General features: G+C 47.6%; 1 long non-coding RNA gene across 1 annotated transcript in view; it reads right to left on the reverse strand.

Moving 5' to 3' along the window:
• Nucleotides 1-570: 570 nt before the first annotated feature.
• Nucleotides 571-19,879, reverse strand: part of LOC139266818 (uncharacterized) — a 45,480-nt gene continuing 26,171 nt past the window's right edge. Inside the window, exon 2 of the long non-coding RNA XR_011593781.1 lies at nucleotides 571-1,209. This is a non-coding gene — a long non-coding RNA (uncharacterized lncRNA). The remainder of the gene's footprint in view (nucleotides 1,210-19,879) is intronic.

A 19,879-nucleotide genomic window follows, 5' to 3' on the forward strand; every position in this document is an offset into this window, starting at 1 on the left:
AGGGTTTGTTTATCCTGAATAGTCTAGTGTTACTAATTATAGTGCTAATAAGAGTCGGTTTGCTTGTATTTTACTTCATTTAGCTCCCATTTGCCACTATTAAGAAAATATTTTAATGATGATTGATATGGGTATAATTCAGGAAGGAAGGCTTTTTATTCCCTTTCCTTACCTGTTGATGCTTAAACCAATTGTATCCAAAATGTCACCCCAGGTGGGAGTAGATAACTCAGGCACAGACCAAAGATCAAAGCTGGTCCCTTTCTGTTCTGTAAAGTTCACTCTACCACATAATTGCATTTACCCACTAAAACACTAGGGGAGTAATGTTGTTCTTCATTACATTTGTGCCTGTGGTGACGAGCTGTACCTCAAATCATTGTTTTCTCCATTTTATTTGACAGTAAATAGCCATTTTATGTTGCTGAATAAATATTGATGAATCCAATCACCACTAATTAAGGCAATCTGGAATTCTGTAAGGCTGTGGAGGAAGAAATGGCATGACACCGTGCAGCACAAATGGAGAGGGTATTTCCTCCCAGTAATAAAAGACTAAGATTACATACATTAGATCATTATGTTTCTTTTAATGTGCGTGCTAGTAATGATTAACTGCTCATCATGTCACTGGTGGTGGGAATGTCATTTTAAACATTTTGAAGTGCTGCACTATAATAAAGACTCTCATCTTTCTTCACAAAACAAATGCACTGCGGTAAACATCTTCAGGTCTGCATGACAGCAAAAGGTTGGTGTCATGAATAGCAAAGAAATATTTTGATACTGTGCCAACTGAGTACACTTCAGCATAGTATTAGGCAGAAACAGAAAATGCTGGAAACACACAGCAGGACAATCAGCAGCTCACCACACATGCAGACTGCCCGACTGAGTGTTTGCAGTATTTTCTGTTTGTGTTTCAGATTTCCAGCATCTACAGTCTATAGTCAGAAGACAGTCAGGCAGAAAGGAACAAAGTCAGAAACACAACTGAAAGAGAGTAAGGAGAAGCATAACTCAGCTTGAAAGGCATAGACAGTGAGAAAGCTTCACCATAGACAGAGGTTGAAATGAAGAGTGAAAATAGGTCAGAGCTCCAACATTTCATTTGCTTTCTTTTCTTTCCCAGTCTATTGAACAGTTCTTCCATTATCCTCGATTTGTCATTCATGCTACTGTCAGTACTTTTATTGCTTTGATATTGTCCTGAAAAAGAAGAAAAGTAAATTACATTTGTTTTTTAAAATATGTGTGGTGTTACTATTATGATAGTTCACAATATTTGTGTGCACATGTTTGTGCGCAAATTACTGTTTAACTAACGACATCAGAAACCTCTAAAAACACCTCCTTGTGGGACACTTTCTAGCGGGAGCACCATGTTTCTGATGTCCTGTTGCACACTTCAAGTCACAGATTAGATTTTGAATGCACCATACAATCTTACATCCATGTTATACTGGAAAAATACACACAGCTTTGAAAAATTCATAGTCTTTTTCTAATATTTGAAATGAAGGTTGAGGAGTATGGTAGCAGTCTGAGCTGTTACCCATAGCAATGGCACCATACAAAATACAGCAAAGTAATCCTTTCAGTGAAATCCTAATAATTGATTGCACTTCTTAATCCTTTCCCATTCAAGGGTTTCAGGGATGTTTCATTGTCAGTATAAAATATTGGTATTTAAATAGAAACAACGACAGAAGAGCCTTAATACTTACAATGCAATGATTTTTTTGAAATACACAGATTTCCAAGCCAGATTATGCCCAATGACAAGGTCACATATCATGCTCTATTTTATGGAAATGCAGACATTGTTGCAAAAGCTAGATACATATAGAATACAGGACAGAACTGTGTACAATGTCAGCAGAAAATTAACAAAACTCTGTTCACATCAATGACTACAATAGTCAGTTAAATTTCAGTTTACTCAACATAAATATTCACTTCTAAAGTATTTAAGTGGGATTGCCTATTGTGAAAGAATGCCAGACTAACAATACCATTTTTTATGACGTACTTAATAGTAATGGTCTGTATTTTACAAAAGTCTAATCAATACTTACATCTTTTAAAATTCATATTACCATCTTAAAGACTTGTCTACAAAGGTCAGCAATCAGCACTGTAATCAACCATTCATTCATCTTATTGAGTGATAGAAATAGCTAATCAGAGAAGAAAGTACCCATTATAAATTCACTATTCATGGTGATGAAAACATGTCTTTCTGAACTGGTCATGGGAGAATGGGATAGAAGGTTACTACCAGGTCAGGTCGTTAGCTGCTACTATTGAGCAATACATTGAATGATAAGTAGCATTTTTAAAAGCCCAGGCACCTCTTTCCTAGTGGGGCCCCAAAAGCAAAATGAGGACAGACTTTCCCAAATGGGCTTCTTGACTTCTGAGATACAAATTCTATAATCTGTGAACTACAGATCACTAAAGGTCACTAAACTTTTGTTCCCAATAATTTCAGTATTAAGACCAAAAACAAATGATGCAAAAATAAATGTCAAAACTTCTTAACAGAGCTTTCAAATGTTCCCTGCAGAATTTGTGGTTGACTCGTAACTTCTCTCCGAAGTGGCTTAGCAAGCCACTCAGTTATATCAAACTGGTAAGAAGGCAGCCCACCACCACCTTCACAGGGCAACTAGGGTTGGACAATGCAATGCAGCCTTGCAGACGACACCCATACCCTAAGAAAACTTTTTTTAAATTAGCAAATCTTTTAAAGTTTACTTTTGGTGGAACAATGTGCCCCTCATTTCCTGTTATTTTCTTAAATCCAATAAATGATGTTATTCCTTCAAGATATTTGGCATATTATCACATTTTGAGAATTTTGCCTATTGGGCCTGGGGAAATTTTGAACTAAATTCAGCACATGAGCAATTATATACACACAACCTCTCTGGGAAGGCCTTTTCAACCCAGCAGCCAGGAATAGACAAAATGGCTCATCAAATTGTGTGCAAACCATATTGGTCTCAGACAATAGGGTCCGTTAATACTTTCTAGTGACATTCGCAAATATAATGTTGGAATGCTCTCATTCATTTGAACCCAACTGGAGGCAGCCCCTGGGGAGCCACACCCAGAAAGACAGCAGTCGGTTTGATTATTTATTACTTTAGATGTAATTTATTCTTTTCAGTGCAATAAGGAACAATAGAAATTGGATTAAATTTCACAAACAGCGTAGTGTTCATTCAACTACCATATGTAAAAAAAATCTATTCTTGGTTTATAATTAACTTTATCTCATTAGTGTTTATGGGCCCAAATTTCTCTAACCTCTTTTTCTGGTGCCCTCACTCGAGCCACTTTTGCCCGCCTCCAAGCGTGCCGAAAAAAGACCTCAGTACTTTGGCCGCTCCCCAGCCTCTCCTCCGTTGTGGCACAGCATGACCCAATGGATTGGGGGTGGAGCCAGGTTCCGGCACTGAAAACAGTGCCAGGACCTCTGCACATGCGCGCTAGAGTCTGCATGTATATGCAGTAGTTCCTGGCAGGCCGTTTCTGCAAACGCGCGCTGCAGGCGGTGTGGGAGGGCCCGAAGCATTCCGTCCCTAGCCCTGGCCGAAAGGTCTCCCTCATCGGCGGCCCGCTGCGTTCCCTAAGGTAGGAGTTCTATTTTTTATTTGTTATTTACTGATTGATTTTGGTGCTTTAGGTGCAGGGTTCCTTCTCTTTTTTTATTTGTTATTTATAGATTGCTTATTACTTTGGTCTTGGTGCTTTAGGGGCAGGGTTCCTTCTACTTTATTTGTTAATTAATTGCTTATTACTTTTTGTGATTTGTTTGGTGCTTGGTGGTGCTTTAAATGTAGTTACTTGCAACGATTTCTTAACTGTAAGTAAGGTCTTTCTGTGCGGACAAAAGTGGACACATACGCTGCCCTAAGTTAGTTTAGTACAACTTTTTTCTGGCCAAATTGGCATAAATGGTGTAAATGGCTGGAAACGCCCCCTTTTGGAAAAAAAACTGACCTAACGAACTCACTTACACTGGCACAAATTAAATGGCCATATTTGCAACCAGAAAGATACACCAGAAAAATCAAATTACACCAAAAAAAGTGGTGCAACTCATGGAGAAATTTGGGCCCTATCTTCTGGAAGATTGAAGAAATGAACATGCTCCCAATATTCCATCCAAACAATGAGGGACCGCATTGTTTTGGTCCCCAGGGCTCACTGTGGCTAGACACAAGGTGGTAAAGGTAAATTTATGGTTGTAAGGGATGCAGGGTCTGCTTTTGGAGTGTCCTGAGTCCAAGAGACTGTCTAGTGCAGACTCAAAATGTTAACACATATTACCATAAAATGTAACCTGGCTAAGAACCTTTCCTAATGTTGGAGGAAGACCTCCATAGGTTAGCAATGTGGAAAATACACAACTGGCCTGTACTGGTGTAGTGAGGGGTCAAACTTGTGGTCATGTTGTTTATATTTTCCATTGGTGCCAGTTTTGATTGAAAACAATGAATGAAAACCTCATTGCAAAAGCATTGGTCCATTTATACTCCAAGTTTACCACTGATGCCATGCTTGCAATCAGAGGCAAATTTGAAAAACAAAAGGCAGATGTGTCATAATCCCCCCCCCACCCCCCCACCCCCGGCCCTCCCCATGCCCCAGTAGATGGCACTTTAGAATATAAAAGGTGTGATTGCAACAGCTCTGGTGCTTAGGACCCAGCTTTTGGTAGAAAGCAAGTATCTTGTTCTATTGGTTCTGTAATAGAGGCCCACAAATGCATTAAAAAGAAGAGTGCGGCACTTGGAGGTCGTGGCTCTCTGCTTGGTGAGCAAAGTGACTATGTGGTTTTACAGTCTGCTAACCAGAATGATGACTGTTGCCAAAACAGTCGTATGTCCACAAGCTCCAACATACTGTGGTCTCTGAATCTGGATTCCTTCCTATGCTTGCTTGCCAGTTAGATGTCCAAATCACTTAGGAGACTCTAACAAGCCGCCTTTCTTATTGATTCATTTATTTTACAGCAATCAGCAGCGGTAACAACCAATGGGAGGGAGGGCACTTCCAGAAGAGAGTATCATTAACTGTTGCTAATTTCAATAAATATCAGCAACATGACTGGTTAAAGCAGATAACTTAGCCCCTGGTGAAGACAGAATTGAGGTTGAATGTGATGCCCCCAAGTGGCAGAATAACCAGTCAATGCTGACTATCTCGGCTCACAGATGAAGAATGGTCATTTGGAAATGCAATGGTGCTCATGAATTTATATCCCAGCACTAAATCAACATCTTCAGGAAAGGAAGGGAGAAATGCTTAGGGAAAAAAAAATGTAGAATCTGTCAACTTGGAATATAATTGACTCATAATAAAAGCATATTCAATACAATAGTCCTGTATCAAACTTCATAATGCACTTTGCTGTGTCCAGCATGCACACTGAAAAGCCATTTTATAGACATGTGCACACTTATCCAAAACATGGTACTGATGAAAACAATTACATACACATGCCTTACCTATTCCAATGCTCTACTGGCTGGCCTACCACCTTGCATCCTCCATAAACTTGAGCTCATCCAAAACTCTGATGCCCGTACCCTAATTCGCACCAAGTCCCACTGACCCATCACCACTCTGCTTGCTGACTCACATTGGCTCCCGGTCCAGCAGCACCTCAGTTTTAAAACTCTCATCCTTGTTTTCAAATCCCTCCATAGCCTCGCCCCTCCCTATCTCTGTAACCTCCTCCAGCCGCACAATGCTCGGAGATCCCTGTGCTCCCCATATTCTGGCCTTTTGCACATCACCGATTTTCCTTTAAGACGCTCATTAAAACCTACCTCTTTGACCAAGCTTTTTTCCACCTGTCCTAATATCTCCTTATGTGGCTTTGATAACGCTCCTGTGAAGTGCCTTGGGCTGTTTTACTATGTTGTTGTGTTTAAAGAGAACTTGAGTGCCTGATTTGTAAAATCTTAGACAGATGGTGAGAGCCTATCCTTGTAAGGGGCACTTTATAACAACAATGATAAATTAATCATCAAAGAGTTCCAGAGCAGAATTTTAGAGCTGCATAACATAGTTGAGGAGATATATTGTCCCTGAAATTCCGGCCTCCCTGTGTCTGTACGGAGTGTGTATGAACCCAGGAAGGCATCAGAAAAGCCAATTTTCGGTGCACAACACGGACGCGCCGAAAACCGGCTTTTTCGATCTGTCAAGACTCTGGCTTGACAGATGGCCACATCTCGGGGGGAAGGACATTCCCACGGCAGGGATTGGGCTATTTGCCCATCTCTTGCCCTGCGAATGTCTTTAAAACTCTTGCGCCTGGTAAAAGCAGGCGCATAGCCTACTTTTACCAGTGTAAGGGTTTAAAAACATATCAAAAACATATAAAAATAAAATGTAAAAATATATATTTGTGTTAAAAACCCTGCCCACTTAGGTAATTTTATTTTAAACCATAATTAAAACTTTTTTTAAAAATCGGCAAATATTTTTTTTTCAAAAACATTTCTATCAACTTTAATTGCTATAATGTATTTATGTGAGATGTTTTTTAAATGTTTTATATAGTGCTTGGGGGTGTTTCTCATTCATAGTAATAGGAGTTTCGGACTTATGAAACTCCTATTATTATGAATGAGAAATTACTTTACTGTGATTGGGTGTCCAGGCCCACATGACTCCTACGGACGTCCCAACGTGAACGTGCTCCATTGTGCATGAAGAGGAGGCCTCAGGACCAGGATCTCTGGTGAGCATTCAACCAAAAGGTAAGTGTGCATCTTTTCTCCTATTTTTAGTTGAACACCCACGGGAAGAAGAAACCGGGATTTCTGCACCAATATATGAGGAGATCACTACTGATTAGGCCAGAACTTACAGGGTGATAATTTTTGAATCTACAGCAACTTGCATAATTTACTGACGTTAATTTTGGTAAATTTGTCCCTTGTTTTTTGCCTGATAAACAAGGGAAATGAGGCTGAATTTCTCCCCCGCTTTTTAAAATGTTGTGATTCTGTATTATTGTTTGTTGTTAAATAGCAAAACTTACACAATTTGAGAAGTAGAGTTGGTTTGAGCATAGGAATTTCTCTGCAGTACAAGCTGAGGAGCTGGGAGCTACAAAGCTGAGGCACTACAGCACCACCACTGGCAGGGAGGTGTAATTACAGTGCAATAAGTTTACACAGGCAAATTCCAATATAAATGTGGACATAAGAATTATAATGGGAAAAGTGGACACAAAATTATTAGCAATAATGTGATGCCAGAAAGTAAGGTTATACATACAAGTAGTGTGTTCAGATGTCAGGTTTTTAAAAATATATTATAGATTACTTGCCCCAAATTTGATGTTGTGACATTGAAGTTGTAGATTGTGTAAAACCACATTATTTTAATTATTTATTAAAATGATGATGTGCTAACTAATAAAGCAAGAGAGATAAAACATTCTATTTAAACCACAAATTAGTACATAAATCCTTATAAAACTTGTCATAGAAATATTGTTTCCAGGTCACATTGTCACATCATGAATGGTAGCCCTGTTTGTCCAAGACCATGGCACCTTTGCAATTCACAATTTATGATGAGACACAGTTTAAAATAAATTTGGTTTTCACTCAGTGTGTTGCGGTCAAGTTAGTTAATTTCAGCCAAGGAAGCAGTTGCAGAGCTTAGCAACCTTAGCAACTCTGGGCTAGGGAAGAGGGGAAATTAGCGGAGGCTCCTACTGCTATGTTGTTGGAAACGTGCACTTGTGTGAAGGTTGAGTGAACCTTGGTCAAGTCTGGTCATGGTCAACTTTTTTGTCAGAAAGGTTTCCAGATAGGTTTCTGCTGTATTCACTGGAACTGGGTCCACAGCAGAGTCCAGTTGACACAAGGTGCCGTGCAGCTGTTGTACAGAGTTCTTGGTTAAAAGAATTAGACCCAATTTACTACTCATTATTATTTGATGCAAGAATCATTTGAAAAACTGAATTTACCTGTAATGCTTTCAGCAATTATCCCAACAAAACATGTCATTTTGTTCTTGTTTTCTATCTTCCACATTGAAATACATTTTCTTGCTCAAAATGCACAGCTTTACTGATTAAAGGGGAAACTAGATCATTGAGTTGAATAAAAAGTTCAATTTATAATTTTGCATTTTAAATTGTAAAGACTTTTGTTGGCTTTATAAAATGTTGTGACTGTTTCTACCTGATACATCATTTTATGTAAATTAGGTACAATGCACAGTGGTACCAAAATATGATAAAATGACATCTTTAAACAATTTGTACCTCTGAACAAACCATTAGCATATTATAAAAACTATAAAACCTAGTTAGAGTTACAAATACATTTCAAGTCGATATTACCCACTTGTTTGTGTCGATAAGAGATATCTTGTGGTGTGAGGAATGTGACTATTTGAAGGTCAGAATGAAGTATGCACCTGCTTCTCTTCAGACGTGTTCATGCAGTTTTGATCAGGAAGGATGTTTTACTACATCAATTTCTCTGTGCCAAGGGAAGTTCTGACCCAGAACTACCTTGTGGAATTTTTGAGAACTTTTGAGGTTTTTTTGTTATTTTGAAAAATAAATGGAGTGAATGGTTGGGAGAGATCTTCTTATCTAATTCAGAAGAAATTCCCAAGAACTCCCTGATGAGTCAGTGGGTAAATGTGTTACTTAGTGTGGAATTGAGTATTACAAATCAGAAAGACTCAAGGTGTTGGTCCCAAATTTCTTCCCTCCTCTTTGGAAGATGTTAACCTATGTTAGGTGTGGTTCCAAGGACCAGCAACCTTGCAGTACTTTGCTCAGGTGGGTAATCTTCATGTGCGAGCCTAGACAGTGAATATTAGCAGGCTATTCAACTATGGAGGCTATCACAGTCTGATTGATTCACTCAACCTTCACACAAGTGCACTGTCCAGCAATGTAGCAATAGGAAACGTAGCTCCCTACCACAGAGTTGCTGAGGTTAATTTCACCACTGCAACTGCTTCCTTGGCTGAAATTAACTAACGATACATGGATGAGACCTGCAACCTTCTTGTCTATGTAGTTCAGTGCCTTAATAGGTGGTGCATTTAGTTCTAGGAAGGTGGGTTCAGTCCTGTTCAGTGCCGAATTAGCTGGAATGCTGGAGTGCATGCCAATTGCCTTCAATGTACTAAGGAGGGAAACTATATCAGCCAGGGTCTTGCTCCTGATCCAAAGACTGCTGGTAGAAAAGTTCACATATGGGAATATTGAGAGCGAACAAAATTGGACTCTTGGTTTAATTACTTGCTGGCACTGCTCATGTTCATGCATGAAAAATGGCTACTTAAGTGAAATATCTAAGGGCTGTTGGTGCCTATGGGACTGCACAGTGATATAAGTCAGGCCTTCAGGTGAAGAAGGTAGAGGGGGAGAAAAGCACATCCTAGCTACAACTGTATTGTCAGCTCTGAAGAAGAGGAGGGATAGCAGGAAAGAGTGACAGTGAGAGAACAAGTAAACTTACATTTAAATTGTGTCTTTCCATGTCTCTCAGGATGTCCCAATGTGCTCAGATCAAATGAATTATTTTTGAAGTACAGTTACTGTTATGTGGGCCAATTTGGTAGCCAAGTTCTCACAAACCATAAATGAGATGTATGGCCAGTAAGCTATTTTTCAATAATGTTGGGTAATGTCATTTCTATAATTTGCCCATTTTTAACTGATTGCTCTATAGTTTCTCATACTTGTTTACAGCAAGGTAGCAGCAAACTCTTACTGTACTGATCAGTGAACTTTCAGCTCTTCTAGAGCCAAATATATTGGAAAGCAGCTAAGTTCATTTTTGTTTAGTTGAGGCATTTGTAGAAGAATGCACTGCTGCCGGAGGCTGGCATATCTCACCTCATAAACTGAATATCCATAATGTAATGAGATGGGTGTCTTGTCTCGGGTAGAGACTCAACAACTACGACAACAACTACCTCTACTACTGCTGCAACAACTTGAAATTATATAGAATATTTAAACTTAAAACAATAGTGCAATTAATACAAATTATAGAAAAATGTCCCAAGGCGCTTCACAGAGACACGAGGAAAAAGAGATGCTGAGTCAAATAAGGAGAGATTAAGAGAGGTGATCAAAAGCTCTGTGAAAAAGGTGGGCTTTAAGGAGGAGACAGAGATGGAACAGGGGAAAGGTTTAGGGAGGGAATTGCAGAGAGTGGGATCTAACCAGCTGAAGGCAGAGCGACCAATGGTGGGCCAAGATGGGGTGGGGGGAAGGGTAGTCTACAAGAAACTCGAGTTGGAGAAGTCAGGGATGGGTTGTAGCACTAGAAGAGATGGGGATGGGCAAAACCATAAATAAATTTAAATTTGAGGTATTGAGGGACCAATAGCCTGTATAGGTCAACAAGGACAGGGGTGATGGGTCAGTCGGACTAGGTGTGGGATAGGATAGAAACAGCAAAGTTTTAGGTGAGCTGAAGTTTATGGAGGGTGGAAGCTGAGAGGCTAGCCAGGAGAGCTTAAGATTCTCAAAGTGATGTTTGAGAATTACTGTTAGTCTGCAGTTTCTGTAGATATTGCTTTGAACACAGCCGACTTTGAAATATGATACTGTGTTATCCTGTACTTAATGTGCTGAAAACAACAAAATGCTTGGGAAAATGTTCATCTTTGCTCTGGCACTCCCAGTGAGGGAAAAAGAAAATGGTGATGACCATTGTGTAATTTGTAGGAATTGCACTATTTTGATAATTACTAGACTTTTTGTTTTTAAGTTGGTTTATTTTATAGTTTTTCCCTACCGTTATCTTTCAGTCTTGCCGAGGGTGATCTCTGCCAATGCTATTCTTAAACTGCGTTCTAGGATGTCCAAAGACCAATCACAGAGAAAATGAGTATTATGTGGGAGCTTGCTGTGTGAAAATTGGCTGCCACATTTCCTACATTACAACAGTGACTACACTTTTTTTTTTTTTTTTTTTTTTTTTAAGTACTTCATTGTCTGTAAAGCACTTTGGGACGTCCGGTGGTCGTGAAAGGCGCTATATAAATGCAAGTCTTTCTTTTCTTTCTTGTTATGATAATCGATGTTAACCTGTTTCATAGAGAAATACCCAGAAGCTAGATATGTACTTAAGGGAGAAAGGAATAGAATGTTATGCTGGTAGGGTTAGATGAAGAAGGATGGGAAGAGGCTCGTGTGGAACATAGACACCTGCATAGACCTGTTGGGCTGAATGGCCTGTTTCTGTGCTGTAAATTCTATGTAATTCTATGATTGGGGAGCTTAGTTGAATTGATAATACAGGTGCTGTGATCTTGAAAACCAACAAGGGCAATTTTTCATTCAGTGTTGGCAGCTCGGGATACACTTCTCAACACACAGAGTTGAGGGAGGGGGTCAAGGGACAGTTTTTGTTCCTCTCTCTCTGTGAAGAAAGGAATCTGAGCAGACAAGACACAGAGTCCTTTCTCACTCTCTACTCAGTCAGGCAGATTGAGAGACCACAATCTGAAGTATAAACATTGATGACATATAACAGAGGAAACCTAGAGGCTAGCTAGACTAGGGAAAGGTAGTTTGTAAGTAGGTTCTGCCTAGAAAATGGAGAAATAAACATATGAAAATGTCAGACAGAAAAAGACCAGATGATTCATCAAGCCCGTCCCATACTTTCACCGTGCAATTTAACACCATGACCCCCTCATCCCCCACCACACACCAGTAGCTATGTAATCTTTGGGAAGAAGGAAAAACCAAAGGAAAAAAAATCATAGATCAATTCAAGAAAGCAGCTAATGTAACGCCTCTGTTTAAAAAAGGGGGCAGAAAAAAGGCAGGTAACTATAGGCCGATTAGTTTAACATCTGTAGTGGGGAAAATGCTTGAAACTATCATTAAGGAAGAAATAGCGGGACATCTAGATAGGAATAGTGCAATCAAGCAGACGCAACATGGATTCATGAAGGGGAAATCATGCTTAACTAATTTACTGGAATTCTTTGAGGATATAATGAGCATGGTGGATAGAGGTGTACCGATGGATGTGGTGTATTTAGATTTCCAAAAGGCATTCGATAAGGTGCCACACAAAAGGTTACTGCAGAAGATAAAGGTACGCGGAGTCAGAGGAAATGTATTAGCATGGATAGAGAATTGGCTGGCTAACAGAAAGCAGAGAGTCGGGATAAATGGGTCCTTTTTGGGTTGGAAATCGGTGGTTAGTGGTGTGCCACAGGGATCGGTGCTGGGACCACAACTGTTTACAATATACATAGATGACCTGGAAGAGGGGACAGAGTGTAGTGTAACAAAATTTGCAGATGACACAAAGATTAGTGGGAAAGCGGGTTGTGTAGAGGACACAGAGAGGCTGCAAAGAGATTTAGATAGGTTAAGCGAATGGGCTAAGGTTTGGCAGATGGAATACAATGTCGGAAAGTGTGAGGTCATCCACCTTGGGAAAAGAAACAGTAAAAGGGAATATTATTTGAATGGGGAGAAATTACAACATGCTGCGGTGCAGAGGGACCTGGGGGTACTTGTGCATGAAACTCTTTTGAGTTAACCTGCAAAACATAAAAACATTAAACGGTGCCACCCGACCTGGGTGACACTCCAGACATTTACAAGGCCCTCTTTTTTTCCCCCCCTTTTTTTTTTGTTTTTTTTTTTGTGTTATTCTTTTTTGGTTTTTTTTTTGGGCACTAAAATCACAATTTTCCCCAGTGCCCCCTATAAAAGGGAAGGGGGACACTAAAAGCACCGGCAATTAAAACAAATTAAACTTAAAAAACGTAAAATCAAATTAAAATTTGGTTGCCGGGCGTGATGATGCACTCCAGTCCCTCCGGTGCCCACCTCTCGCGGAAGGCCGCGAGCGTACCGGTGGACACCGCGTGCTCCATCTCCAAGGACACCCTGGACCGGATGTAAGAGCGGAAGAGAGGCAGGCAGTCAGGTTGAACGACCCCCTCGACCGCCCGCTGCCTGGACCGGCTGATGGCACCCTTGGCCGTGCCCAGGAGCAGTCCTACGAGGAGGCCTTCGGACCTACCCGCTCCCCTCCGCACAGGGTGCCCAAAGATCAGGAGAGTGGGACTGAAGTGCAGCCAGAATTTCAGGAACAGCCCCTTCAAATAGTGGAACAGGGGCTGCAACCTTGTGCACTCCATAAAAACATGGAACACGGACTCCTCCAGACCGCAGAAATTGCAGGCGGCCTGGGAGTCCGTGAACCGGCTTAAAAATTTGTTGCACGGCACTGCTCCGTGCACCACCCTCCAGGCCAAGTCCCCGATGAATAGTGGGAGGACCCCTGCGTAGAGTGCCCTCCATCGGGGACCCCCGCCTCCTCCGGACGGCAAGATGGTACGCCATGGCGTGTCCGGACGGCCGGCGAGGATGGCAAAGTTGAGGGTGTGCAGGAGCAGCCCGTACAGGAAACCCCTCCGCGCGGAACTGAAAGGCACGGAGGGGATTTCCCCGAGGCGGCTCAAGTTGTGAGGCGCCGGTCCCCGAGGGAGGTTCCGGGGTTTGGCGCCGATGAGGAATTCCGTCCGGACGGGGGTCAGTTCGGACGGGATCTCCCCACGTGCTTGAGCCTCCTCGATGCACCTAACGGAGTCAGGGCCCAGAGCTGTTTTTAGCGACTCGATGGCATCGGCCGCGTGGCGGACGTTGGCAGAATTTAGGCGCCGCGCCAGCGTGTCTGGCGCCATCCAGCCCGCTCCTCCGCCATCGAGCAGGTCCCTGACCCTGGTCACCTCACCAGCCACAGCCCTCTCTTCCGACCGCCACATAAAGCCTCGGCCGTGGAGGTACGGATTCCCGAGCAGCGGTTCCTGCAGGACGGCCGCCACTCCAGCCGGCGGAGAGCTGCGCTTGGTGGAGACTTTGTTCCAGACCCTGATGAGTTCCCTGTAAAAGACAGGCAGCTCCCGGAGGGCGGTCCTGGCACCCCCCAAGTTCACAAACAGGAGCTGCGTGTCATAATTGAGGTCGAGCTGCTGGCGGAAGAAATACCTCGCCAGAGCGCACCACCTAGGAGGGGGCTCGACGTAAAGGTATCTCTGCAGGGTCTGAAGACGGAAAGTCGCGAGCTGGGCGCTGACGCACACCAACGACTGACCGCCCTCCTCAAGCGGGAGACTCAAGACCGCAGCAGAGACCCAGTGCTTCCTGTTGTTCCAGAAGAAGTCCACCAGCTTCTTCTGTATTTTGGCGACAAACGCAGGGGGAGGGGTCAAAGTGACCAGCCGGTACCACAACATTGCGGCCACCAGCTGGTTTATGACTAGCGCTCGACCCCTGTAGGACAGCACTCGGAGCAGTCCTGTCCAGCGCCCTAGGCGAGCGGCGACCTTGGCGTCCAGCTCCTGCCAGTTCGCCGGCCAGGCTCCCTCGTCGGGGCTAAGGTAGACTCCCAGATAGAGGAGATGGGTCGTGCTCCAGGCAAAAGGCCTGAGCTCCTCCGGCAGGGAGTCCACCCGCCACTGACCCACCAGGAGTCCGGAACATTTCTCCCAGTTGATCCTGGCGGAGGACGCGGCCGAGTAAATCTCCTGGCACTCACGCATCCTCCGCAGGTCAGCGGGATCCTCTACCGCGAGGAGCACGTCATCGGCGTAAGCCGAGAGGACGACCTCCACGCCCGGCCCTTGCAGAGCCAGTCCCGTCAACCTCGTCCGCAAGAGGCGCAGGAAAGGCTCCACGCAAACAGCATATAACTGGCCGGACATGGGGCATCCCTGGCGCACCCCTCTCCTAAAGCAAAGGGGCGCCGTCAAGGACCCGTTAACCTTAATCAGACACTCCGCGGCGGCGTACAAAAGTCGGTTCCGGGCGACGAAATGCGTCCCGAACCCGAAAGCGCGCAGAGTTCCGAGCAGATAGTCGTGATCCACCCCGTCGAACGCCTTCTCTTGGTCGAGGGATAGGAAGGCGACCGACAGACCAGCCTCCTGGGAACAATGGATGAGGTCCCGGACCAGATGGATGTTATCGTGGATTGTCCGGCCCGGGACCGTGTAGGACTGGTCGGGGTGGATCATGTGGTCCAGCACGGCACCAAGGCGAGCAGACATCGCCCTGGCGAAGATTTTGTAGTCCGTGCTGAGGAGGGAGACCGGGCGCCAGTTCTTAAGGAGGCGGAGATCGCCCTTCTTAGGCAGCAGGACAATGACTGCCCTGCGCCAAGAGAGGGGCATCTCCCCGGTCGCCAGACTTTCCCCCAGGACCCGCGCGTAGTCGCTCCCCAGGACGTCCCAGAACGCCCTGTGGAACTCCACGGTCAGCCCGTCCAGCCCCGGGGATTTTCCCCTCGAGAGCCGGGCGAGGGCACCGGTCAGCTCCGCCAGGCTTAGCGGAGCTTCCAGATTTTCGGCGCCCTCCGGGCTGACCTTCGGCAGGTCCTCCCACAAAACTCTACGCGCTTCCTCGCTGGACGGATCCGGAGAGAACAGAGCCCCGTAATATTCACGGACCCTGTTGTTGACGCCCTCCGGATCCGAGACGAGAGAGCCGTCGTCGGCCAGCAGCGTCAAGAGCTGCTTACGGACACTCTGCCTTTTTTCCAGCGAGTAGAAGAAGGGGGAGCCGCGGTCCAGATCCCGCAGGAACCGGATCCGCGACCTCACGAACGCGCCTCGGGACCCGACGAGCTGCAGGTCCTTCAGCGCGGCCTTCTTCGCTTCGTACACCGTCCGCAGGGCCGGGTCCTGGACGACTTGACCGAGGCGGGCTTCCAGGTCGAGCACCTCTTTTTCTAGGCGCCCGACTCTGGCCGCCCGCCTCTTGGTCGACCCCCTCGCGTACTCTTGACAGAAGACGCGGACGTGAGCCTTGCCCACGTCCCACCATAGCCTCAAGGAGGAGAAGCCCCCCTGCTTCCTTCTCCAGTCGGACCAGAATCGACGGAACGAGTCCTGGAACCGCACGTCCTCCAGCAGCCGGTTGTTAAAGTGCCAGTACGCGGACCCCGTCCTCGCGCGGAGCGAAGCGAGCTCCGCCCACACCAGGTGGTGGTCCGAACACGGCACCGGCCGCATGGAGGCCGCCGGGACGCAGGAAACGTACGCCCGAGACACGTAAAGGCGGTCGACTCTAGACCATCCAACTCCAGGCCTCACCCAAGTAAAGGCGCTGGAGTCGGGGTGGAGATTTCGCCAGACGTCCACCAAGTCGAAGGACCCGACCAGGTCCCTCAACTTCTCCATCGCCGTCATGCACTGCGGGGCACCGGAGCGGTCCCTCGCCTCGAGGGTGCAGTTAAAATCCCCCCCGAGGACAATGCAGTCGCCGACGTCGACGGAGCCAAGAAGAGCGGACACCTCTTCAAAGAAGCGCGTTTGCTGCGGGCCGGGATGAGGGGCGTACACGTTCACGAGATGGAGCGGCACGTCCCCCAGGCGAACCGTTACGTGCAGCAAGCGGCCTGGCACGGGCTCCTCGACCCCCAAGATCTCCGGCTGAAAATGCGGGCCCAGCAAGATGGCCACCCCACTAGAAATGGCGGTGAGGTGGCTCATGCGGACCTCTCCTTGCCATTCCAGGAGCCACGTGGCTTCGTCTCCCGGAACGGTGTGGGTTTCTTGCAGGAAGCACACCGCATATTTCCCCTCCCGCAGGAGCGAAAAATTGTCAAATCTACGGCGTGCCCCTCTGCCGCCGTTGATGTTGAGGCTGGCTATGGTTATCTTCATGGCAAAAGCATAGTGCAACCTCTACCTTAACCTATTGTGGGGGAGGGAGCGGAGTCTTTTGTTGAACTCCGCTCCTTCAGCAGCCCAGCGAGGAACTTTTTGAGCCGGCGCAGCTCAAGGCCTTGAGCCTTTAATAAGGGCCCGCCCGCGGCCATGGTTTTAGCGGCGGCGCGGACGGACGCGACGAGCAGCCCCGGCTCGGACCATCTTTCCAGGGCCAGACGGGCTTGGTCGCGGCGACCCCGGCACTGGACCAAAAAGTCCCGGAGTTCCTCTGCGGGAATGAGGAGGGTCTCAGTGGCGGCCGCGAGCAGATCCACCGCCTCACTGGCGATGGACTCGAGATCTTCACCCGCGTCCTCCACCGAGTCCCCGTCCCCCTCCGGGAGGTCGCCGCTAGCAGCCGGCCCGTCGACCGCACGAGGTACGGCAAACGGCCCGGCCGCTCCATCTGGCCCTGGCTCTGCCCCGATCCCACCCCCAGGATCGTCGGCAGAGGAGTCCCCACTGGGCTCTTTTAAAATTGGTGCTGGGTCGGGAAGCGACAGCGGAAGGGGTTCCTCCTCCGCCCCAGGAGCCGTGGAACACGGAGAGACCTGGTTTAGAAAATTCTCCAGGTCCACCAAGTCCCTGAGCTCCAAAGTAGGGGGCGAGGGTTGTTGTTCTTCCCCCTCCCCGCCGCCTCCCCCCAGCCCAGCGTGTACGGATTCATTAAACTTTCCTATTTTTTCAGTTTCTACCGAGTCGAGCAAATCCCGGGGGAAGTTGGGTATTGGCTGGGCGGCCCCGCCCGCCTCGGTCCCCGGGACGCTCGACCCGGCGGCTACGCATTCTTCCTCTGGCCCCACGCCCCCCACGACAGGCAGATCTTCCACGCCCTCCCCAGGAGGCAGCGGCTGGGCAGCCTCGACTGCCTCACCCTCCCCGGGGAAAGACTCCTCGCGCCTGCAGCGCAATTTGGGGGCGCTGGTGGGGGACGCGGGACACGCGGCGGGCACCGCCTCCTCCGCGGAGGGATGTTGTTCCCCCTCCGCCTCATTGGGGCGGTGCCTCTTTTTGTTCCTGGGGGCGCGCGGAGTCAGGGAGACCTCCATGTCTGCCGAGGCCTCCCGCTCGGCCCCCCCCTTTTCCTTTTCTTGCCCGCGCCCGGGCCCCTCTGTGGTGTTGTTCAAGGGCTCGGGCACGGGCTCGGGGCACCCCGCGCTCGCCGGTGATGGGGTTGGGCTGAGCGCGGTGGTCAAATCATCTGGCGCACTGAGGGGACCCGCCTCTAGATGTTTCTTCTTGTTCCGCGCCTTCTTTCCGCTCGGACGCTCTCCCTCCCCCCCGCCGGAGGCCCTGAAAACAAAGGCCTCCGACGATGCCCGCGCACCTACGGCTCCCGGCACGCGGACGCAACTAGGGGGAGGGGTGGCGGCGGCGCCAGCCTTGGCCGCCTTCGGTGGTTTGGCGGCCTTGGAGGCGGGGCAGTTCTTGCGAACGTGCCCCACCTCCTTGCAGGCATGGCACCGCACGCCGTCCGACGTCCAGAAGACGCGGTAGGCAGTCCCCTCGTGCACCACATTAAAAGACCCCTCCGTCGTCTCCTCCCGCGCCAGCCGGACAAAGAGCTGGCGGCGGAAGGAGAACACGTGGCGCAGGCTGCTCTCCCTGAGGCCAAGCGGTATGGGGTTGATCCCCGACCTTACCTCCCCCAGTTGGTGTAGGTGAGGGAGGAGGAGCTCAGCGGAAACAAAGGGCGGGACGTTTGACACGATGACCCTCTGCGCGGTGGCCTCGAGAGGGTCCACCGGCAGGAACGTCCCGCCCACCGTGAGCCCCTTTTCGAGGGCCAGGGACACCGCCCGCTCCGACCCCAGGAAGAAAACAGCCTTCCCAGACATCTTGGAGGCTGCGACAATGACCGAGGGGCCGACTACCCCAGCCATCGCCCGCACGCACTCCTCGATGCTCATTGTGGGGTGAGTGTAGCTCTTGACCCCGTGTTTTTTTGTAATGAGTCTGAATGGTGGCAGGGCAGCGGGTGGCGCAGGAGGTGCCGTGGAAGCGGTTGCCACCTGCGCATACGTCTTTGCTGGCCCTGCCACCGGCGTGGATGGGGTCGCCATCACGGGGTCCCTTTAAGGGCTACACCCACCCCAAAGTCACAGGCCTTAATGGTCTTTAATTGGCCTCGTATATTAACTGAGCAGAGGAGCCCTTAACGAGGCACCTCTCCCCTCGTTGGCAATTGGGGAGAGGCCTTGCTCCCTCTGCTCAGTTGTCTTAATTGTTTTTTTTTAAATTAGGAAGAAAAGGGTTCTCAGAGAGAGAGGGGAGAAACAGAGGATAACGGAGAAAGAGAGAGGGGGGTGGGAAGGGGGGGGGGGGGCTGCGAGGGCAGGTCTCCCCTCGCAGCTGTGGGTGGGTGCACTCCCCAGATGGCAAAACACACAAGCACAGTCTTTGGGTTGGTCTTCAGGTGGGGGGAGAAGATGTCTTCACCTGGGGTAGCTAGAGCCACCAGGCACACACTCCTAAAGATGTCAATGGGGTGATTAAACAATCTTCAGCCTGGTAGCTCCAGCTATCCCAGGCTAGGCAAATGTGGGGGGTGGGGGGGGTTCCAATTGTGGGGGGGGGCCTAGTTGTAAGCACGGCCCCCACGCACACTACCACACACACACACACACCCCCCGCGATGTTCCTGCCCTCAGTGGTCTTCTTTCCTCCCCCCACCGATACAACAAAGTCTTTTTGGGAAATGCACCCACACCCACCTGTAGAATTGTAGAGTCTCCCTCCTTCCACACTGGATGTTGTTGGTTTTTCCCCCTCTCTCCAACTCCTTGCAGAATGGTAAAAAGTTGAAATGTTTTCTGCTTCCTCCTCTCCCTCTGGCTTAAAGTTGGTGTTGAAGCCCCTTCCTTCCTTCTCTTCCTGGGCTGGTCTCAGGGCTCTCCAGGCAGGAGCACAAGTTGCTAGCTGCTTCTCTCACTGCTCACAGCTCCAACTGAGCAGGACACGCCTCTACTGCTCTACCATTGGTTCCTTGTGCATGAAACTCTTTTTGGAGTTCACCTGCAAAACATAAAACATTAAACGGTGCCACCCGACCTGGGTGACACTCCAGACATTTTCAAGGCCCCTTTTTTTTTTTTTTAATTATTTTTTTTGGTTTTTT

Source organism: Pristiophorus japonicus, chromosome 7 (assembly GCF_044704955.1).
Source record: "Pristiophorus japonicus isolate sPriJap1 chromosome 7, sPriJap1.hap1, whole genome shotgun sequence".
Taxonomy (NCBI): domain Eukaryota; kingdom Metazoa; phylum Chordata; class Chondrichthyes; family Pristiophoridae; genus Pristiophorus; species Pristiophorus japonicus.